Source organism: Mauremys reevesii, linkage group 1 (genome assembly GCF_016161935.1).
Source record: "Mauremys reevesii isolate NIE-2019 linkage group 1, ASM1616193v1, whole genome shotgun sequence".
NCBI classification, from domain to species: Eukaryota; Metazoa; Chordata; order Testudines; family Geoemydidae; genus Mauremys; species Mauremys reevesii.
In genome coordinates this window covers 228,236,553-228,256,318 of record NC_052623.1, presented here as the reverse complement: position 1 = coordinate 228,256,318, position 19,766 = coordinate 228,236,553, and the positions used below count along the sequence as shown (strand labels likewise).

At 55.3% G+C, this 19,766-nt stretch overlaps 8 non-coding genes across 8 annotated transcripts; 3 read left to right on the top strand and 5 right to left on the bottom strand.

Moving 5' to 3' along the window:
- Positions 1–3,663: 3,663 nt before the first annotated feature.
- Positions 3,664–3,737, bottom strand: TRNAI-AAU. The gene has a single exon. It is a non-coding gene; the product is annotated as a tRNA-Ile (tRNA).
- A 2,753-nt stretch (positions 3,738–6,490) lies between these two features.
- TRNAI-AAU lies at positions 6,491–6,564 on the bottom strand. The gene has a single exon. It is a non-coding gene; the product is annotated as a tRNA-Ile (tRNA).
- Positions 6,565–9,313: 2,749 nt separating this feature from the next.
- TRNAI-AAU lies at positions 9,314–9,387 on the bottom strand. The gene has a single exon. It is a non-coding gene; the product is annotated as a tRNA-Ile (tRNA).
- Positions 9,388–9,498: 111 nt separating this feature from the next.
- Positions 9,499–9,571, top strand: TRNAA-CGC. The gene has a single exon. It is a non-coding gene; the product is annotated as a tRNA-Ala (tRNA).
- Positions 9,572–12,139: 2,568 nt separating this feature from the next.
- On the bottom strand, positions 12,140–12,213 carry TRNAI-AAU. Its single transcript has one exon. It is a non-coding gene; the product is annotated as a tRNA-Ile (tRNA).
- A 111-nt stretch (positions 12,214–12,324) lies between these two features.
- Positions 12,325–12,397, top strand: TRNAA-CGC. Its single transcript has one exon. It is a non-coding gene; the product is annotated as a tRNA-Ala (tRNA).
- Positions 12,398–14,974: 2,577 nt separating this feature from the next.
- TRNAI-AAU lies at positions 14,975–15,048 on the bottom strand. Its single transcript has one exon. It is a non-coding gene; the product is annotated as a tRNA-Ile (tRNA).
- Positions 15,049–15,159: 111 nt separating this feature from the next.
- Positions 15,160–15,232, top strand: TRNAA-CGC. The gene has a single exon. It is a non-coding gene; the product is annotated as a tRNA-Ala (tRNA).
- Positions 15,233–19,766: the final 4,534 nt, after the last annotated feature.

The following is a 19,766-nucleotide window of genomic DNA, read 5'->3' as shown; positions in this document are numbered from 1 at the left end:
CCCTCAACCATTACAGGCTGACAGGCACCTTCTGTCTGCTCCACAGACACAGAAGAGCCGGAGACACATTCTCCTTTACCAGACACACAGCTTGGGATTTTATTTCCCTTGTCCCAGCACACAGGGCTGTTCACAGACAACTGCTTGGAGAGTGAGGTAGCTTCCTTTATAGGCAAGTCAATACCCCTGACCGACACAGGCACATTCCCTTCACTGTCACATTTCTCCACACAGGAAACAGGTAAGGGACAGGGACACTCATCTTCCACTATCCCTCCCTTCCCAAACTGCTGATTAGACAAAGCCATCAGCTCACAAGGCTGCCTAGGCTCCTGCAAACTTTCCCTACCAGGCACATTGCCTCTCCCAACAGATAAGCTGCTGCTCTTTTCACTACACTGAGCTACTTTTAGCAAATCACAGTTACCCATTTCAGGTTTACTTCTACAAGCTGCACTAGCCACCAATCCATTACCCATTACAAATTTACCCTCTCCTTCCTCAGTTAGGGATTTAACCTGACCATCTACTTTAATCTGCTCCTGAGAAACATTTTCCTCACCAATGAGATCTTTCTGCTCTTGATCTAACTCCAGATTAACTTCTGAGACATCAGACAGACATTCAGAAACTTCATTCCCAGACAAACTGCTTTCTTGCACAGACAAACAGATATTTCTCCCCAGGTTAGAACTCCCATCTCCCCAGCCATAGCAAAACTGGTTAAACATAGAAAACTGCCCAGAGTAACCCCATATATCAACACAGTTATAAACTGGATTTCCAAGAGGATACAGTTTCTGCCGTTCTTCCATTGCTTTTTGACTTGGAGCTGGAGTCTAGCAGTTTCTTGTTGTATTTTGTGAGTCTCCTGCTGCACCTTGCTGTCTCCTGCTGCACCTTGTGAGTCTCCTCCTCAGCAGCCAGCACCTCCAGACGTCCCTTACGAGCTTTTCTTCTCTCTTAGCAGCCTCTCTCTTTCTCTCAGCCGCCTTTCTCTCAGCCGCCTCTCTTTCTCTCAGCCGCCTCTCTGTCTCTCGGCCGCCTCTGTCGCCAGCTGGGCCAAGATTTGCTTCTCTTCCCTTCGAATTGCTGCCAGTTCTTGCTCATAATCAAACCGCAGGCTGTCTCTCAAGGCTGGCAGTTTCCTTGCTTTTGTCTCATGGTCACTGATCTTTAACCAACCAAACTCTCAATCCCACATTTAAATTTTGGATAGCGTGGGGTTCTGACCCAAAGCTTAATTGACCTGGTTCTGTGGATCCTAGCACGACTACGCCACTGTGACGGAGCTGTTCTGGCGGGACCCAACTGAGAGTGCCAAATCAGGACCAATTGCTTAAACAGGGCAGTTACAGCCCTAGGCTGGGGTTTTTCCACCTCTAAGGCAAACCAGACCAGCCAGACAAAAGGGACTTTGGTCTCACCCCACTGGCTAACCACAAGTCACACAAGCAATTTCCTTAGACACTCCAGTCTCCCAGTATCACCACCAGTGCACTCGTCCTGGGGATAAATGGTTATGAAAACCAACACCCCAATAAAAGAAAAAGGTTCCCTCGATCCCAAAGGACCAAGCCCCAGACCCAGGTCAATATACACATCAGATCTTACCCACAAATCACGCTGTTGCCAATCCTTTAGAATCTAAAATCTAAAGGTTTATTTACAAAGGGAAAAAGGTAGAGAAGAGAGGTAGAATTGGTTAAATGGAATCAATTACATACAGTAATGGCAAAGTTCTTAGTTCAGGCTTGCAGCAGTGATGGCATAAATTGCAGGTTCAAATTGAGTCTCTGGAAAACATCCCCCACTGGGATGGGTCGTTCAGTCCTTTGTGCAGAGCTTCAGTTTGTAGCAAAGTCCCTCCAGAGGTCAGAAGCAGGATTGAAGACAAGATGGAGATGAGGCATTAGGCTTATATAGACTTTTCCAGGTGTAAGAATCCCTTTGTCTTCACTGTGGAATTTTACAGCAAAATGGAGCCTGGAGTCACATGAGCCAGTCCCTGCATACTTTGCTGAGTCACAAGGCGTGTCTGCCTTCTCTCCATGGGTCCATTGTGTCCTTAATGGTCCTTAATGGGCCATCAAACAGGCTAGGCAGAGCTAACACCAGCTTGTCTGGGAGGCTTCCCCCAGAAGCACAGCACCAACTTGAAATATTGACAGCATAGAGCCAACATTCATAACTTCAACTAAAAATGATACAGACATACAGACAGCATAATTATAACCAGCAACCCATAACCTGGTCTTAGACACCTTATATGACCCCCTTTACTTAGGATTTGGAGCCACTACAGGACCTTGGTTGCAACCCATGTTCTATATGGTCCCCATTTATATCAATAACGTCACAGCATCCTCCCCAGGCCCACAGCCACCCAGGGGCTCCTCTGCATCATCTTTCCTCCAGGAGTGCCACACTCTGACCAGCTGAACTAGGCAAGCCACGGGAAGCTTCTCAAGGTCTTCCCCTGGTGTGGGCTTGGATGCGAAAAGCACCCGGACGTTCATCAGTGGTTGCAAGAAGTGTGCCTAGTAGGAGTAGCGATGGGGCTGTAGCTTTCCACATCATCTCAATTTGGGCAGCTTTCCATTGCCCTTTTCTGTGTAATGTCCCTGCCACGGGTTTCACTTGCGGGGCTGTACAATTATGGCAGGGTGGCCATTTAGAACTCTTTTCCTTTCTTTTCTTTTCGACTGGCCCCAGCGTTAGGCCCGTTTGGGTGTTGGTGTGTGTGTGTGTTTTCCCATTTGGAGGCATTTGGAAGTTTGGAAGGGGAGCCGAAAGAGGAGTCATTTTCCCAAGAAAGTTGGCTTTCTGCACAGGTAGGGCCCTTGGCCGTAACGCTTAGCTCGGTCAGTGCGTCTGCATGGGTTTCCTCCAGTGCCTCAAGAGCCTGTGCTAAACTCTCGGTACGGGCGTTTGGCTTCCGCTAGTCAGAGTGCCGTGCCTGCGTCTTCCCTGGGTCTTCCCAGGGCCGGCTCCCGTGAGGCGCGCATAATTTGGGAGGAAAGGGGTAGAAGAGAAAGCAAGTGAAGCTGACTTAGAGTGGTGGTGCCCCTGGGCGGAGTGGTGGTCCTGCTCCTTCCTGTCTGAGGTGTGGGCTCGAGTGTGGGCTTGGGGGGTCTGTCTGTGGGCGGTGGGAGGATGGGGTCCAGGGAAGTCCCAAAGGTCACCCTGCGCAGGCGGCGTGCGAAGCCTCTCGCTTAGGTTGGGGTTGCCGAGTATTAAGCCTTTCTCTGTGGCTTGGGCTGGGGAGCGGGATTTGGTCTCGGGTACATTTGGGTGGAGCTGGCGGCCGGCAAGAATTCGGGCCATCAGGTCAACCCCCTGCGGACAATGGGGGCGAGCCGGCAGGCGTGCGATTTTGGCTTCCCGGGCGGGCAGCTCAAGCCTCGTCTCCTAGGAGCCTGGAAGGCAGCAGGCCAGGCTCACCCTTCTCCTCCCGGGCCCAAGTCCCTTTCAGGCAGCAGGTCGAGCGAGGAGCCCAGGGAGGAGGAAAGGAGGCGTCCGGGCCTGGTCCTGCCCAGCGCCGGCCAGTCTCTTCGCCCAGCAGGGCTCTTGGCTGCTGCCAGCCCACCTGGTTTTGGCCTCTGCCACCCCTAGCAGTCAGCCAAAAGAGCAGAAGCCACCCTCTCCATCCCAACCACGGAGTGGCCAGCATGGGGCTTGAACCCATGACTTTGGCGTTATTAGCACCACGCTCTAACCAGCTGAGCTAGCCGGCCTACGGGAAGCCCTTGCTTGCCTGACCCTTTCGGAGGGAGTCACCGGCTGGCGCGCGGACGGTGTGGCCTCCGTTATCGAATGGCTGGATCAAGCCCCTCACCGCCAAGGCAGGGGAATTAGCTCAAGTGGTAGAGCGCTCGCTTCGCATGCGAGAGGCAGCGGGATCAATGCCTGCATTCTCCAGCCACAAGGGAGCGACGGGACCTTCTCTTGCCCTTCTTTTAGAAGCCATGGACAGTCAGACGGCTCAGCTCCTCCAGTGGCCTCCATCCCTCTCCCCGCTTGGCCTCCCAAAAAGCCAGCCCTTGCCCAGCACAAACCTCTTCCTCCCCGGCCCTCCTCCCCCTTGCGCTGACTGGGAGGCTGGAGACAGCTTGGGGAAGTTAGCTCAAATGGAAGAGCATGGGAAAAGTAGTCAGATCCATACACACATTCTCCAGCCTGCTCTGCTCTGCTCTGCTCTGCTGTGCTCTAGTGGGGGACCTGGGCCTTTCTTGCTGAGCTCTCACTGGAGCACGATCCCTTTCCTCCTCCCTCCCTGCTAGTCTACGCCAAGCTCATTGGCCGGGAGGGAGAGCCACTCAAATACAGAATTACTCACATCCCAGGGGTCCATGAAGGGAAGGAGGAGATGGGCGGGGTGGCACGTGATACCAGCTCAGCTGAGACCGTGAGACCACGCAGCCTCCTCATCTCAAGCAGCATGGCAGCCGTGGAGCAGAGCAGAGCAGAGCAGAGCACGCAGACAGCTTGGAGACAGCCAAAGCGGGGAAGGGCTGCGTTGGTCTGGAAGAGGGAGTCGGTGGGTGTCTCTCCTGGCGGAGGCAGGGTGGTTTGGCTATATGCTGGGCCAGGGAGCCTGCTCGAGTTGCTGAGCTGGGCCTGCTCCTGGCTTTGCTTGGGTGAGAGGAAAGTGGTGAAGATAAGAACGGCCCTCCTGGGTGAGACCAATGGTCCATCTAGGCCAGTATCACGTCTTCTGACAGAGGCCGATGCCAGGTGCTTCAGAGGCAATGGCCAGAGCAGGCAATCATCAAGTGATCTATCCCTGCGTTGTCTTCTGATGTTTGGTGCTTGTTTCAGGGGCTGACTCTCAGCCCAGACACACTCCAGGGAGGAGCGTTGGTGTTTGTGCCGAGGCGCGTGGCTGGGACTCGGACCCCCTTCCCCAGCTCTGGGTAGCCCCCCCCACCCCACCCAATCTCAGGCTGCGTTCTGCTTAAGGCCACAGAGCCCTTGGCTTTTTTTGCCCGGTGCCTGAGAGTCAGGCCAGCCGTGGGGAATAAGCTCAAGCGGTAGAGCGCTCGCATTGCATGCGAGAGGTAGTGGGGGGCGATGCCCGCGTTCTCCAAGCCTGTCGACTAAGGGCTCCTGATGAGCGTGGTGGGTGGGAGAGCCGGCCATCTGACTTTTGGCCTTGCTGCCCGTAGCGGTCAGGCCGAAAAATCAAAAGGCATCCTCCCCAGGCCCACAGCCACCCAGGGGCTCCTCTGCATCATCTTTCCTCCAGGAGTGCCACACTCTGACCAGCTGAACTAGGCAAGCCACGGGAAGCTTCTCAAGGTCTTCCTGGTGTGGGCTTGGATGCGAAAAGCACCCGGACGTTCATCAGCGGTTGCAAGAAGTGTGCCTAGTAGGAGTAGCGATGGGGCTGTAGCTTTCCACATCATCTCAATTTGGGCAGCTTTCCATTGCCCTTTTCTGTGTAATGTCCCTGCCACGGGTTTCACTTGCGGGGCTGTACAATTCTGGCAGGGTGGCCATTGAGAACTCTTTTCCTTTCTTTTCTTTTTCGACTGGCCCCAGCGTTCGGCCCGTTTGGGGGTGGGTGTGTGGGTGGGTTTGCCCAGTTGGAGGCATTTGGAAGTTTGGAAGGGGCCGAAAGAGGAGTCATTTTCCCAAGAAAGTTGGCTTTCTGCACAGGTAGGGCCCTTGGCCGTAACGCTTAGCTCGGTCAGTGCGTCTGCATGGGTTTCCTCCAGTGCCTCAAGAGCCTGTGCTAAACTCTCGGTACGGGCGTTTGGCTTCCGCTAGTCAGAGTGCCGTGCCTGCGTCTTCCTGGGTCTTCCCAGGGCCGGCTCCGTGGCGCGCATAATTTGGGAGGAAAGGGGTAGAAGACAAAGCAAGTGAAGCTGACATAGAGTGGTGGTGCCCCTGGGCGGAGTGGTGGTCCTGCTCCTTCCTGTCTGAGGTGTGGGCTCGAGTGTGGGCTTGGGGGGTCTGTCTGTGGGCGGTGGGAGGATGGGGTCCAGGGAAGTCCCAAAGGTCACCCTGCGCAGGCGTCGTCAGAAGCCTCTCGCCGAGGTTGGGGTTTCCGAGTAGTAAGCCTTTCTCTGTGGCTTGGGCTGGGGAGCGGGATCCGGTCTCGGGTACATTTGGGTGGAGCTGGCGGCCGGCAAGAATTCGGGCCATCAGGTCAACCCCCTGCGGACAATGGGGGCGAGCCGGCAGGCGTGCGATTTTGGCTTCCCGGGCGGGCAGCTCAAGCCTCGTCTCCTAGGAGCCTGGAAGGCAGCCGGCCAGGCTCACCCTTCTCCTCCCCGGGCCCAAGTCCCTTTCAGGCAGCAGGTCGAGCGAGGAGCCCAGGGAGGGGAGGAAAGGAGGCGTCCGGAGCCTGGTCCTGCCCAGCGCCGGCCAGTCTCTTCGCCCAGCAGGGCTCTTGGCTGCTGCCAGCCCACCTGGTTTTGGCCTCTGCCACCCCTAGCAGTCAGCCAAAAGAGCAGAAGCCACCCTCTCCATCCCACCCACGGAGTGGCCAGCATGGGGCTTGAACCCATGACCTTGGCGTTATTAGCACCATGCGCTAACCAGCTGAGCTGGCCGGCCTACGGGAAGCCCTTGCTTGCCTGACCCTTTCGGAGGGAGTCACCGGCTGGCGCTCGGACGGTGTGGCCTCCGTTAACGAATGGCTGGATCAAGCCCCTCACCGCCAAGGCAGGGGAATTAGCTCAAGTGGTAGAGTGCTCGCTTCGCATGCGAGAGGCAGCGGGATCAATGCCTGCATTCTCCAGCGACAAGGGAGCGACGGGACCTTCTCTTGCCCTTCTTTTAGAAGCCATGGACAGTCAGACGGCTCAGCTCCTCCAGTGGCCTCCATCCCTCTCCCCGCTTGGCCTCCCAAAAAGCCAGCCCTTGCCCAGCACAAACCTCTTCCTCCCCGGCCCTCCTCCCCCTTGCGCTGACTGGGAGGCTGGAGACAGCTTGGGGAAGTTAGCTCAAATGGAAGAGCATGGGAAAAGTAGTCAGATCCATACACACATTCTCCAGCCTGCTCTGCTCTGCTCTGCTCTGCTCTGCTGTGCTCTAGTGGGGGACCTGGGCCTTTCTTGCTGAGCTCTCACTGGAGCACGATCCCTTTCCTCCTCCCTCCCTGCTAGTCTACGCCAAGCTCATTGGCCGGGAGGGAGAGCCACTCAAATACAGAATTACTCACATCCCAGAGGTCCATGAAGGGAAGGAGGAGATGGGCGGGGTGGCACGTGATACCAGCTCAGCTGAGACCGTGAGACCACGCAGCCTCCTCATCTCAAGCAGCATGGCAGCCGTGGAGCAGAGCAGAGCAGAGCAGAGCACGCAGACAGCTTGGAGACAGCCAAAGCGGGGAAGGGCTGCGTTAGTCTGGAAGAGGGAGTCGGTGGGTGTCTCTCCTGGCGGAGGCAGGGTGGTTTGGCTATATGCTGGGCCAGGGAGCCTGCTCGAGTTGCTGAGCTGGGCCTGCTCCTGGCTTTGCTTGGGTTAGAGGAAAGTGGTGAAGATAAGAACGGCCCTCCTGGGTGAGACCAATGGTCCATCTAGGCCAGTATCACGTCTTCTGACAGAGGCCGATGCCAGGTGCTTCAGAGGCAATGGCCAGAGCAGGCAATCATCAAGTGATCTATCCCTGCGTTGTCTTCTGATGTTTGGTGCTTGTTTCAGGGGCTGACTCTCAGCCCAGACACACTCCAGGGAGGGAGCGTTGGTGTTTGTGCCGAGGCGCGTGGCTGGGACTCGGACCCCCTTCCCCAGCTCTGGGTAGCCCCCCCCACCCCACCCAATCTCAGGCTGCGTTCTGCTTAAGGCCACAGAGCCCTTGGCTTTTTTTGCCCGGTGCCTGAGAGTCTGGCCAGCCGTGGGGAATAAGCTCAAGCGGTAGAGCGCTCGCATTGCATGCGAGAGGTAGCGGGGGGCGATGCCCGCGTTCTCCAAGCCTGTCGACTAAGGGCTGCTGATGAGCGTGGTGGGTGGGAGAGCCGGCCATCTGACTTTTGGCCTTGCTGCCCGTAGCGGTCAGGCCGAAAAATCAAAAGGCATCCTCCCCAGGCCCACAGCCACCCAGGGGCTCCTCTGCATCATCTTGCCTCCAGGAGTGCCACACTCTGACCAGCTGAACTAGGCAAGCCACGGGAAGCTTCTCAAGGTCTTCCCCTGGTGTGGGCTTGGATGCGAAAAGCACCCGGACGTTCATCAGCGGTTGCAAGAAGTGTGCCTAGTAGGAGTAGCGATGGGGCTGTAGCTTTCCACATCATCTCAATTTGGGCAGCTTTCCATTGCCCTTTTCTGTGTAATGTCCCTGCCACGGGTTTCACTTGCGGGGCTGTACAATTCTGGCAGGGTGGCCATTTAGAACTCTTTTCCTTTCTTTTCTTTTTCGACTGGCCCCAGCGTTAGGCCCGTTTGGGTGTTTGTGTGTGTGTGTTTTCCCATTTGGAGGCATTTGGAAGTTTGGAAGGGCCGAAGAGGAGTCATTTTCCCAAGAAAGTTGGCTTTCTGCACAGGTAGGGCCCTTGGCCGTAACGCTTAGCTCGGTCAGTGCGTCTGCATGGGTTTCCTCCAGTGCCTCAAGAGCCTGTGCTAAACTCTCGGTACGGGCGTTTGGCTTCCGCTAGTCAGAGTGCCGTGCCTGCGTCTTCCTGGGTCTTCCCAGGGCCGGCTCCGTGGCGCGCATAATTTGGGAGGAAGGGTAGAAGACAAAGCAAGTGAAGCTGACTTAGAGTGGTGGTGCCCCTGGGCGGAGTGGTGGTCCTGCTCCTTCCTGTCTGAGGTGTTGGCTCGAGTGTGGGCTTGGGGTCTGTCTGTGGGCGGTGGGAGGATGGGGTCCAGGGAAGTCCCAAAGGTCACCCTGCGCAGGCGGCGTGCGAAGCCTCTCGCCTAGGTTGGGGTTGCGAGTATTAAGCCTTTCTCTGTGGCTTGGGCTGGGAGCGGGATCCGGTCTCGGGTACATTTGGGTGGAGCTGGCGGCCGGCAAGAATTCGGGCCATCAGGTCAACCCCCTGCGGACAATGGGGGCGAGCCGGCAGGCGTGCGATTTTGGCTTCCCGGGCGGGCAGCTCAAGCCTCGTCTCCTAGGAGCCTGGAAGGCAGCCGGCCAGGCTCACCCTTCTCCTCCCCGGGCCCAAGTCCCTTTCAGGCAGCAGGTCGAGCGAGGAGCCCAGGGAGGAGGAAAGGAGGCGTCCGGAGCCTGGTCCTGCCCAGCGCCGGCCAGTCTCTTCGCCCAGCAGGGCTCTTGGCTGCTGCCAGCCCACCTGGTTTTGGCCTCTGCCACCCCTAGCAGTCAGCCAAAAGAGCAGAAGCCACCCTCTCCATCCCACCCACGGAGTGGCCAGCATGGGGCTTGAACCCATGACCTTGGCGTTATTAGCACCACGCTCTAACCAGCTGAGCTAGCCGGCCTACGGGAAGCCCTTGCTTGCCTGACCCTTTCGGAAGGAGTCACCGGCTGGCGCGCGGACGGTGTGGCCTCCGTTATCGAATGGCTGGATCAAGCCCCTCACTGCCAAGGCAGGGGAATTAGCTCAAGTGGTAGAGCGCTCGCTTCGCATGCGAGAGGCAGCGGGATCAATGCCCGCATTCTCCAGCGACAAGGGAGCGACGGGACCTTCTCTTGCCCTTCTTTTAGAAGCCATGGACAGTCAGACGGCTCAGCTCCTCCAGTGGCCTCCATCCCTCTCCCCGCTTGGCCTCCCAAAAAGCCAGCCCTTGCCCAGCACAAACCTCTTCCTCCCCGGCCCTCCTCCCCCTTGCGCTGACTGGGAGGCTGGAGACAGCTTGGGGAAGTTAGCTCAAATGGAAGAGCATGGGAAAAGTAGTCAGATCCATACACACATTCTCCAGCCTGCTCTGCTCTGCTCTGCTCTGCTGTGCTCTAGTGGGGGACCTGGGCCTTTCTTGCTGAGCTCTCACTGGAGCACGATCCCTTTCCTCCTCCCTCCCTGCTAGTCTACGCCAAGCTCATTGGCCGGGAGGGAGAGCCACTCAAATACAGAATTACTCACATCCCAGGGGTCCATGAAGGGAAGGAGGAGATGGGCGGGGTGGCACGTGATACCAGCTCAGCTGAGACCGTGAGACCACGCAGCCTCCTCATCTCAAGCAGCATGGCAGCCGTGGAGCAGAGCAGAGCAGAGCAGAGCACGCAGACAGCTTGGAGACAGCCAAAGCGGGGAAGGGCTGCGTTGGTCTGGAAGAGGGAGTCGGTGGGTGTCTCTCCTGGCGGAGGCAGGGTGGTTTGGCTATATGCTGGGCCAGGGAGCCTGCTCGAGTTGCTGAGCTGGGCCTGCTCCTGGCTTTGCTTGGGTTAGAGGAAAGTGGTGAAGATAAGAACGGCCCTCCTGGGTGAGACCAATGGTCCATCTAGGCCAGTATCACGTCTTCTGACAGAGGCCGATGCCAGGTGCTTCAGAGGCAATGGCCAGAGCAGGCAATCATCAAGTGATCTATCCCTGCGTTGTCTTCTGATGTTTGGTGCTTGTTTCAGGGCTGACTCTCAGCCCAGACACACTCAGGGAGGGAGCGTTGGTGTTTGTGCCGAGGCGCGTGGCTGGGACTCGGACCCCCTTCCCCAGCTCTGGGTAGCCCCCCCCACCCCACCCAATCTCAGGCTGCGTTCTGCTTAAGGCCACAGAGCCCTTGGCTTTTTTTGCCCGGTGCCTGAGAGTCAGGCCAGCCGTGGGGAATAAGCTCAAGCGGTAGAGCGCTCGCATTGCATGCGAGAGGTAGTGGGGGGCGATGCCCGCGTTCTCCAAGCCTGTCGACTAAGGGCTCCTGATGAGCGTGGTGGGTGGGAGAGCCGGCCATCTGACTTTTGGCCTTGCTGCCCGTAGCGGTCAGGCCGAAAAATCAAAAGGCATCCTCCCAGGCCCACAGCCACCCAGGGGCTCCTCTGCATCATCTTGCCTCCAGGAGTGCCACACTCTGACCAGCTGAACTAGGCAAGCCACGGGAAGCTTCTCAAGGTCTTCCCCTGGTGTGGGCTTGGATGCGAAAAGCACCCGGACGTTCATCAGCGGTTGCAAGAAGTGTGCCTAGTAGGAGTAGCGATGGGGCTGTAGCTTTCCACATCATCTCAATTTGGGCAGCTTTCCATTGCCCTTTTCTGTGTAATGTCCCTGCCACGGGTTTCACTTGCGGGGCTGTACAATTCTGGCAGGGTGGCCATTTAGAACTCTTTTCCTTTCTTTTCTTTTTCGACTGGCCCCAGCGTTAGGCCCGTTTGGGTGTTTGTGTGTGTGTGTGTTTTCCCATTTGGAGGCATTTGGAAGTTTGGAAGGGGAGCCGAAAGAGGAGTCATTTTCCCAAGAAAGTTGGCTTTCTGCACAGGTAGGGCCCTTGGCCGTAACGCTTAGCTCGGTCAGTGCGTCTGCATGGGTTTCCTCCAGTGCCTCAAGAGCCTGTGCTAAACTCTCGGTACGGGCGTTTGGCTTCCGCTAGTCAGAGTGCCGTGCCTGCGTCTTCCTGGGTCTTCCCAGGGCCGGCTCCGTGGCGCGCATAATTTGGGAGGAAAGGGGTAGAAGAAAGCAAGTGAAGCTGACTTAGAGTGGTGGTGCCCCTGGGCGGAGTGGTGGTCCTGCTCCTTCCTGTCTGAGGTGTGGGCTCGAGTGTGGGCTTGGGGGGTCTGTCTGTGGGCGGTGGGAGGATGGGGTCCAGGGAAGTCCCAAAGGTCACCCTGCGCAGGCGGCGTGCGAAGCCTCTCGCTTAGGTTGGGGTTGCCGAGTATTAAGCCTTTCTCTGTGGCTTGGGCTGGGGAGCGGGATCCGGTCTCGGGTACATTTGGGTGGAGCTGGCGGCCGGCAAGAATTCGGGCCATCAGGTCAACCCCCTGCGGACAATGGGGGCGAGCCGGCAGGCGTGCGATTTTGGCTTCCCGGGCGGGCAGCTCAAGCCTCGTCTCCTAGGAGCCTGGAAGGCAGCCGGCCAGGCTCACCCTTCTCCTCCCCGGGCCCAAGTCCCTTTCAGGCAGCAGGTCGAGCGAGGAGCCCAGGGAGGGGAGGAAAGGAGGCGTCCGGAGCCTGGTCCTGCCCAGCGCCGGCCAGTCTCTTCGCCCAGCAGGGCTCTTGGCTGCTGCCAGCCCACCTGGTTTTGGCCTCTGCCACCCCTAGCAGTCAGCCAAAAGAGCAGAAGCCACCCTCTCATCCCACCCACGGAGTGGTCAACATGGGGCTTGAACCCATGACCTTGGCGTTATTAGCACCACGCTCTAAACAGCTGAGCTAGCCGGCCTAAGGGAAGCCCTTGCTTGCCTGACCCTTTCGGAAGGAGTCACCGGCTGGCGCGCGGACGGTGTGGCCTCCGTTATCGAATGGCTGGATCAAGCCCATCACCGCCAAGGCAGGGGAATTAGCTCAAGTGGTAGAGCGCTCGCTTCGCATGCGAGAGGCAGCGGGATCAATGCCCGCATTCTCCAGCGACAAGGGAGCGACGGGACCTTCTCTTGCCCTTCTTTTAGAAGCCATGGACAGTCAGACGGCTCAGCTCCTCCAGTGGCCTCCATCCCTCTCCCTGCTTGGCCTCCCAAAAAGCCAGCCCTTGCCCAGCACAAAGCTCTTCCTCCCCGGCCCTCCTCCCCCTTGCGCTGACTGGGAGGCTGGAGACAGCTTGGGGAAGTTAGCTCAAATGGAAGAGCATGGGAAAAGTAGTCAGATCCATACACACATTCTCCAGCCTGCTCTGCTCTGCTCTGCTCTGCTGTGCTCTAGTGGGGGACCTGGGCCTTTCTTGCTGAGCTCTCACTGGAGCACGATCCCTTTCCTCCTCCCTCCCTGCTAGTCTACGCCAAGCTCATTGGCCGGGAGGGAGAGCCACTCAAATACAGAATTACTCACATCCCAGGGGTCCATGAAGGGAAGGAGGAGATGGGCGGGGTGGCACGTGATACCAGCTCAGCTGAGACCGTGAGACCATGCAGCCTCCTCATCTCAAGCAGCATGGCAGCCGTGGAGCAGAGCAGAGCAGAGCAGAGCACGCAGACAGCTTGGAGACAGCCAAAGCGGGGAAGGGCTGCGTTGGTCTGGAAGAGGGAGTCGGTGGGTGTCTCTCCTGGCGGAGGCAGGGTGGTTTGGCTATATGCTGGGCCAGGGAGCCTGCTCGAGTTGCTGAGCTGGGCCTGCTCCTGGCTTTGCTTGGGTTAGAGGAAAGTGGTGAAGATAAGAACGGCCCTCCTGGGTGAGACCAATGGTCCATCTAGGCCAGTATCACGTCTTCTGACAGAGGCCGATGCCAGGTGCTTCAGAGGCAATGGCCAGAGCAGGCAATCATCAAGTGATCTATCCTGCGTTGTCTTCTGATGTTTGGTGCTTGTTTCAGGGGCTGACTCTCAGCCCAGACACACTCCAGGGAGGGAGCGTTGGTGTTTGTGCCGAGGCGCGTGGCTGGGACTCGGACCCCCTTCCCCAGCTCTGGGTAGCTCCCCCCACCCCACCCAATCTCAGGCTGTGTTCTGCTTAAGGCCACAGAGCCCTTGGCTTTTTTTGCCCGGTGCCTGAGAGTCAGGCCAGCCGTGGGGAATAAGCTCAAGCGGTAGAGCGCTCGCATTGCATGCGAGAGGTAGTGGGGGGCGATGCCCGCGTTCTCCAAGCCTGTCGACTAAGGGCTCCTGATGAGCGTGGTGGGTGGGAGAGCCGGCCATCTGACTTTTGGCCTTGCTGCCCGTAGCGGTCAGGCCGAAAAATCAAAAGGCATCCTCCCCAGGCCCACAGCCACCCAGGGGCTCCTCTGCATCATCTTGCCTCCAGGAGTGCCACACTCTGACCAGCTGAACTAGGCAAGCCACGGGAAGCTTCTCAAGGTCTTCCCCTGGTGTGGGCTTGGATGCGAAAAGCACTCAGACGTTCATCAGCGGTTGCAAGAAGTGTGCCTAGGAGGAGTAGCGATGGGGCTGTAGCTTTCCACATCATCTCAATTTGGGCAGCTTTCCATTGCCCTTTTCTGTGTAATGTCCCTGCCACGGGTTTCACTTGCGGGGCTGTACAATTCTGGCAGGGTGGCCATTTAGAACTCTTTTCCTTTCTTTTCTTTTTCGACTGGCCCCAGCGTTAGGCCCGTTTGGGTGTTTGTGTGTGTGTGTGTTTTCCCATTTGGAGGCATTTGGAAGTTTGGAAGGGGAGCCGAAAGAGGAGTCATTTTCCCAAGAAAGTTGGCTTTCTGCACAGGTAGGGCCCTTGGCCGTAACGCTTAGCTCGGTCAGTGCGTCTGCATGGGTTTCCTCCAGTGCCTCAAGAGCCTGTGCTAAACTCTCGGTACGGGCGTTTGGCTTCCGCTAGTCAGAGTGCCGTGCCTGCGTCTTCCCTGGGTCTTCCCAGGGCCGGCTCCCGTGAGGCGTGCATAATTTGGGAGGAAAGGGGTAGAAGACAAAGCAAGTGAAGCTGACTTAGAGTGGTGGTGCCTCTGGGCGGAGTGGTGGTCCTGCTCCTTCCTGTCTGAGGTGTGGGCTCGAGTGTGGGCTTGGGGGGTCTGTCTGTGGGCGGTGGGAGGATGGGGTCCAGGGAAGTCCCAAAGGTCACCCTGCGCAGGCGGCGTGCGAAGCCTCTCGCCTAGGTTGGGGTTGCCGAGTATTAAGCCTTTCTCTGTGGCTTGGGCTGGGGAGCGGGATCCGGTCTCGGGTACATTTGGGTGGAGCTGGCGGCCGGCAAGAATTCGGGCCATCAGGTCAACCCCCTGCGGACAATGGGGGCGAGCCGGCAGGCATGCGATTTTGGCTTCCCGGGCGGGCAGCTCAAGCCTCGTCTCCTAGGAGCCTGGAAGGCAGCCGGCCAGGCTCACCCTTCTCCTCCCCGGGCCCAAGTCCCTTTCAGGCAGCAGGTCGAGCGAGGAGCCCAGGGAGGGGAGGAAAGGAGGCGTCCGGAGCCTGGTCCTGCCCAGCGCCGGCCAGTCTCTTCGCCCAGCAGGGCTCTTGGCTGCTGCCAGCCCACCTGGTTTTGGCCTCTGCCACCCCTAGCAGTCAGCCAAAAGAGCAGAAGCCACCCTCTCCATCCCACCCACGGAGTTGCCAGCATGGAGCTTGAACCCATGACCTTGGCGTTATTAGCACCACGCTCTAACCAGCTGAGCTAGCCGGCCTACGGGAAGCCCTTGCTTGCCTGACCCTTTCGGAAGGAGTCACCGGCTGGCGCGCGGACGGTGTGGCCTCCGTTATCGAATGGCTGGATCAAGCCCCTCATTGCCAAGGCAGGGGAATTAGCTCAAGTGGTAGAGCGCTCGCTTCGCATGCGAGAGGCAGCGGGATCAATGCCCGCATTCTCCAGCGACAAGGGAGCGACGGGATCTTCTCTTGCCCTTCTTTTAGAAGCCATGGACAGTCAGACGGCTCAGCTCCTCCAGTGGCCTCCATCCCTCTCCCCGCTTGGCCTCCCAAAAAGCCAGCCCTTGCCCAGCACAAAGCTCTTCCTCCCCGGCCCTCCTCCCCCTTGCGCTGACTGGGAGGCTGGAGACAGCTTGGGGAAGTTAGCTCAAATGGAAGAGCATGGGAAAAGTAGTCAGATCCATACACACATTCTCCAGCCTGCTCTGCTCTGCTCTGCTCTGCTGTGCTCTAGTGGGGGACCTGGGCCTTTCTTGCTGAGCTCTCACTGGAGCACGATCCCTTTCCTCCTCCCTCCCTGCTAGTCTACGCCAAGCTCATTGGCCGGGAGGGAGAGCCACTCAAATACAGAATTACTCACATCCCAGGGGTCCATGAAGGGAAGAAGGAGATGGGCGGGGTGGCACGTGATACCAGCTCAGCTGAGACCGTGAGACCACGCAGCCTCCTCATCTCAAGCAGCATGGCAGCCGTGGAGCAGAGCAGAGCAGAGCAGAGCACGCAGACAGCTTGGAGACAGCCAAAGCGGGGAAGGGCTGCGTTGGTCTGGAAGAGGGAGTCGGTGGGTGTCTCTCCTGGCGGAGGCAGGGTGGTTTGGCTATATGCTGGGCCAGGGAGCCTGCTCGAGTTGCTGAGCTGGGCCTGCTCCTGGCTTTGCTTGGGTTAGAGGAAAGTGGTGAAGATAAGAACGGCCCTCCTGGGTGAGACCAATGGTCCATCTAGGCCAGTATCACGTCTTCTGACAGAGGCCGATGCCAGGTGCTTCAGAGGCAATGGCCAGAGCAGGCAATCATCAAGTGATCTATCCCTGCGTTGTCTTCTGATGTTTGGTGCTTGTTTCAGGGGCTGACTCTCAGCCCAGACACACTCCAGGGAGGGAGCGTTGGTGTTTGTGCCGAGGCGCGTGGCTGGGACTCGGACCCCCTTCCCCAGCTCTGGGTAGACCCCCCCCCCCAACCAATCTCAGGCTGCGTTCTGCTTAAGGCCACAGAGCCCTTGGCTTTTTTTGCCCGGTGCCTGAGAGTCAGGCCAGCCGTGGGGAATAAGCTCAAGCGGTAGAGCGCTCGCATTGCATGCGAGAGGTAGTGGGGGGTGATGCCCGCGTTCTCCAAGCCTGTCGACTAAGGGCTCCTGATGAGCGTGGTGGGTGGGAGAGCCGACCATCTGACTTTTGGCCTTGCTGCCCGTAGCGGTCAGGCCAAAAAATCAAAAGGCATCCTCCCCAGGCCCACAGCCACCCAGGGGCTCCTCTGCACCATCTTGCCTCCAGGAGTGCCACACTCTGACCTAAGCTGAACTAAGCAAGCCACGGGAAGCTTCTCAAGGTCTTTCCCTGGTGTGGTCTTGGATGTGAAAAGCACCTGGACGTTCATCAGCGGTTGCAAGAAGTGTGCCTAGTTGGAGTAGCTACTAGAGGACCTTCGCCTTTCTTCTGAACTGTCTCTTTAGCGCAATCTCTTTCCTCCTCCCTCCCTCCCTGCTAGTCTACGCCAAGTTCATTGTCTAGGATGGAGTGCCACTTAAATACAGAATTATTCACATCCCAGGGGTGCATGATGGGTGTGATATTTCACCTCATAATGCGTTATGGAAATATGCTTATTTGTATAAATATGACATGACTAGAATATGTTTTATTTTATTCTCAGGGTTCCCTCTGCACTCTGAACTCTGGGGTATGGATGTGGTGTCCCATGTGAAAGACTCTCTTAGCTTATATTCCTCCAGCTTAGGGTATAAACTTCCGCAAGGCATAAATTTCTTGCTCTGGGATGGTATCGCTCCCACCACCAAGTGAGTTAAAGAAAGATGCAGTAAAAGGACCACTTCGTGTTCCTTTTTCCTGAAAATATCTCCCCTAATCCCTTCACCCCCTTTCCTGGGGTGGCTTGATTATAATATACCAACAAAATAGATAACCAAGGTGAGCACAGACCAGACCCCTGGGTTTTTGGGACCCTGAAAACCCAATCAGATTGTTAAAAACAGCACTTTATTATAGAGAAAAAAGTAAAAGCACTGGATCAGGATGCAATGTAATTTTACAGAGTAATAAAATTTAAAACATAGAGGATTCCCCTGTTGGCAAAACTTTAAAATTATAAAAAAAATCAGGAAGAAAACTCCCTCTTAACACAGGGAAAATCCACAAGCTAAAACAAAAGATAATCTACTGCATTTCCTTGTTATTACTTACTATTTCTGTAAAATTAGATGTATCATTTCTGTAGGAGCTGTATTACTTGCTTGGTCTCTCTCTTTGTCTCAGAGAGAACAACCCACCGAGCACAAAGCAAAAACCCTCCCCCACAGATTTGAATCATAGACTTTAAGGTCAGAAGGGACCATTATGATCATCGAGTCTGACCTCCTGCACAATTCAGGCCACAGAACCTCATCCACCCACTCCTGTATCAATCATGTGTTTGAGCCATTGAAATCCTCAAATCATGTTTTAAAGACTTCATGGTGCAGAGAACCTTGCAGCAAGTGACCCATGCCCCATGCTGCCAATCTGCCCTGGAGGAAAATTCATTCCCGACTCCAAATATGGTGATCAGCTAAACCCTGAGTATGTGGGCTAGACTCACCAGCCAGAAATCAAGGAAAGAATTCTCTGTAGTAACTCAGATCCCATCCCATCTAACATCCCATCATAAGCCATAGAGCATATTTACCGGTAGTAGTCAAAGATGAATTAATTGCTAAAATTAGGCTATCCCATTATACCATCCCCTTCATAAACTTATCAAGCTTAGTCCTGAAGCCAGATATGTCTTTTGCTCCCACCACTCCCCTTGGAAGGCTGTTCCAGAACGTCATTCCTCTGATGGCTAGAAACCTTCATCTAATTTCAAGTCTAAACTTCCTAATAGCCAGTTTATATCCATTTGTTCCTGTGTCCACATTGGTACTGAGCTTAAATAATTCCTCTCTCTCCCTGGTATTTATTCCTCTGATATATTTATAGAGAGCAATCATATCTCTCCTTGGCCTTCTTTTGGTTAGACTAAACAAGCCAAGCTCTTTCAGTCTCCTTTCATAAGACAGGTTTTCTGTTCCTCGGATCATCCTAGTAACCGTTCTCTGAACTTGTTCCAGTTTGAATTCATCCTTCTTAAACACGGGAGACCAGAACTGCACACAGTATTCCAGATGAGGTCTCACCATTGCCTTGTATAACAGTACTAACACCTCCTTATCTCTACTGGAAATACCTCGCCTGATGCATCCCAAGACTGCATTAGCTTTTTTCACAGCCATATCACATTGGCGGCTCATAGTCATCCTGTGATCAACCAATACTCTGAGGTCCTTCTCCTCATCTGTTGCTTCCAACTGATGCCTCCCCAGCTTATATAAAAAAATCTTGTTATTAATCCCTAAATGCATGACCTTGCACTTTTCACTATTAAATTTCATCCTATTACTATTACTCCAGTTTACAAGGTCATCCAGATCTTCCTGTATGATATCCCGGTCCTTCTCTGTGTTAGCAATACCTCCCAGCTTTCTGTCATCTGCAAACTTTATTAGCACATTCCCACTTTTTGTGCCAAGGTCAGTAATAAAAAGATTAAATAAGATTGGTCCCCAAACCGATCCCTGAGGAACTCACTAGTAACCTCCCTCCAGCCTGACAATTCACCTTTCAGTACGACCCATTGTAGTCTCCCCTTTAACCAGTTCCTTATCCACCTTTCCATTTTCATATTGATCCCCATCTTTTCCAATTTAGCTAATAATTCCCCATGTGGGCCCGTATCAAATGCCTTACTGAAATCAAGGTAAATTAGATCCACTGCATTTCCTTTGTCTAAAAAAAATCTGTTACCTTCTCAAAGAAGGAGATCAGGTTGGTTTGGCACGATCTACCTTTTGTAAAACCATGTTGTATTTTGTCCCAATTACCATTGACCTCAATGTCCTTGACTACTTTTTCCTTCAAATTTTTTTCCAAGACCTTGCATACTACAGATGTTAAACTAACAAGACAGTAGTTACCCAGATCACCTTTTCCCCCTTTCTTTAAGATAGGAACTATGTTAGCAATTCTCCAGTCATACGGTACAACCCCCGAGCTTACAGATTCATTACATTTTTTTGCTAATGGGCTTGCAATTTCACGTGCCAGTTCCTTTAATATTCTTGGATGAAGATTATCTGGGCCCCCTGATTTCGTCCCATTAAGCTGTTTGAGTTTGGCTTCTACCTCGGATGTGGTAATAGCTACTGCCATATCCTCATTCCTATTTGTCATCCTACCATTATCCCTAAGTTCCTCATTGTCTCAGTGTTTAATGAGGCTAAAGTTTTAGTTTAGATATTGTGCCATGCCTAGATTATCCTTAACCTCCACTCCATCCTCAGTGTTTAGTGATCCCACTTCTTTCTTTGTTTTCTTCTTATTTATAGGGCTATAGAACCTTTTACTATTGATTTTAATACCCTTTGCAAGGTCCAACTCTACATGGCT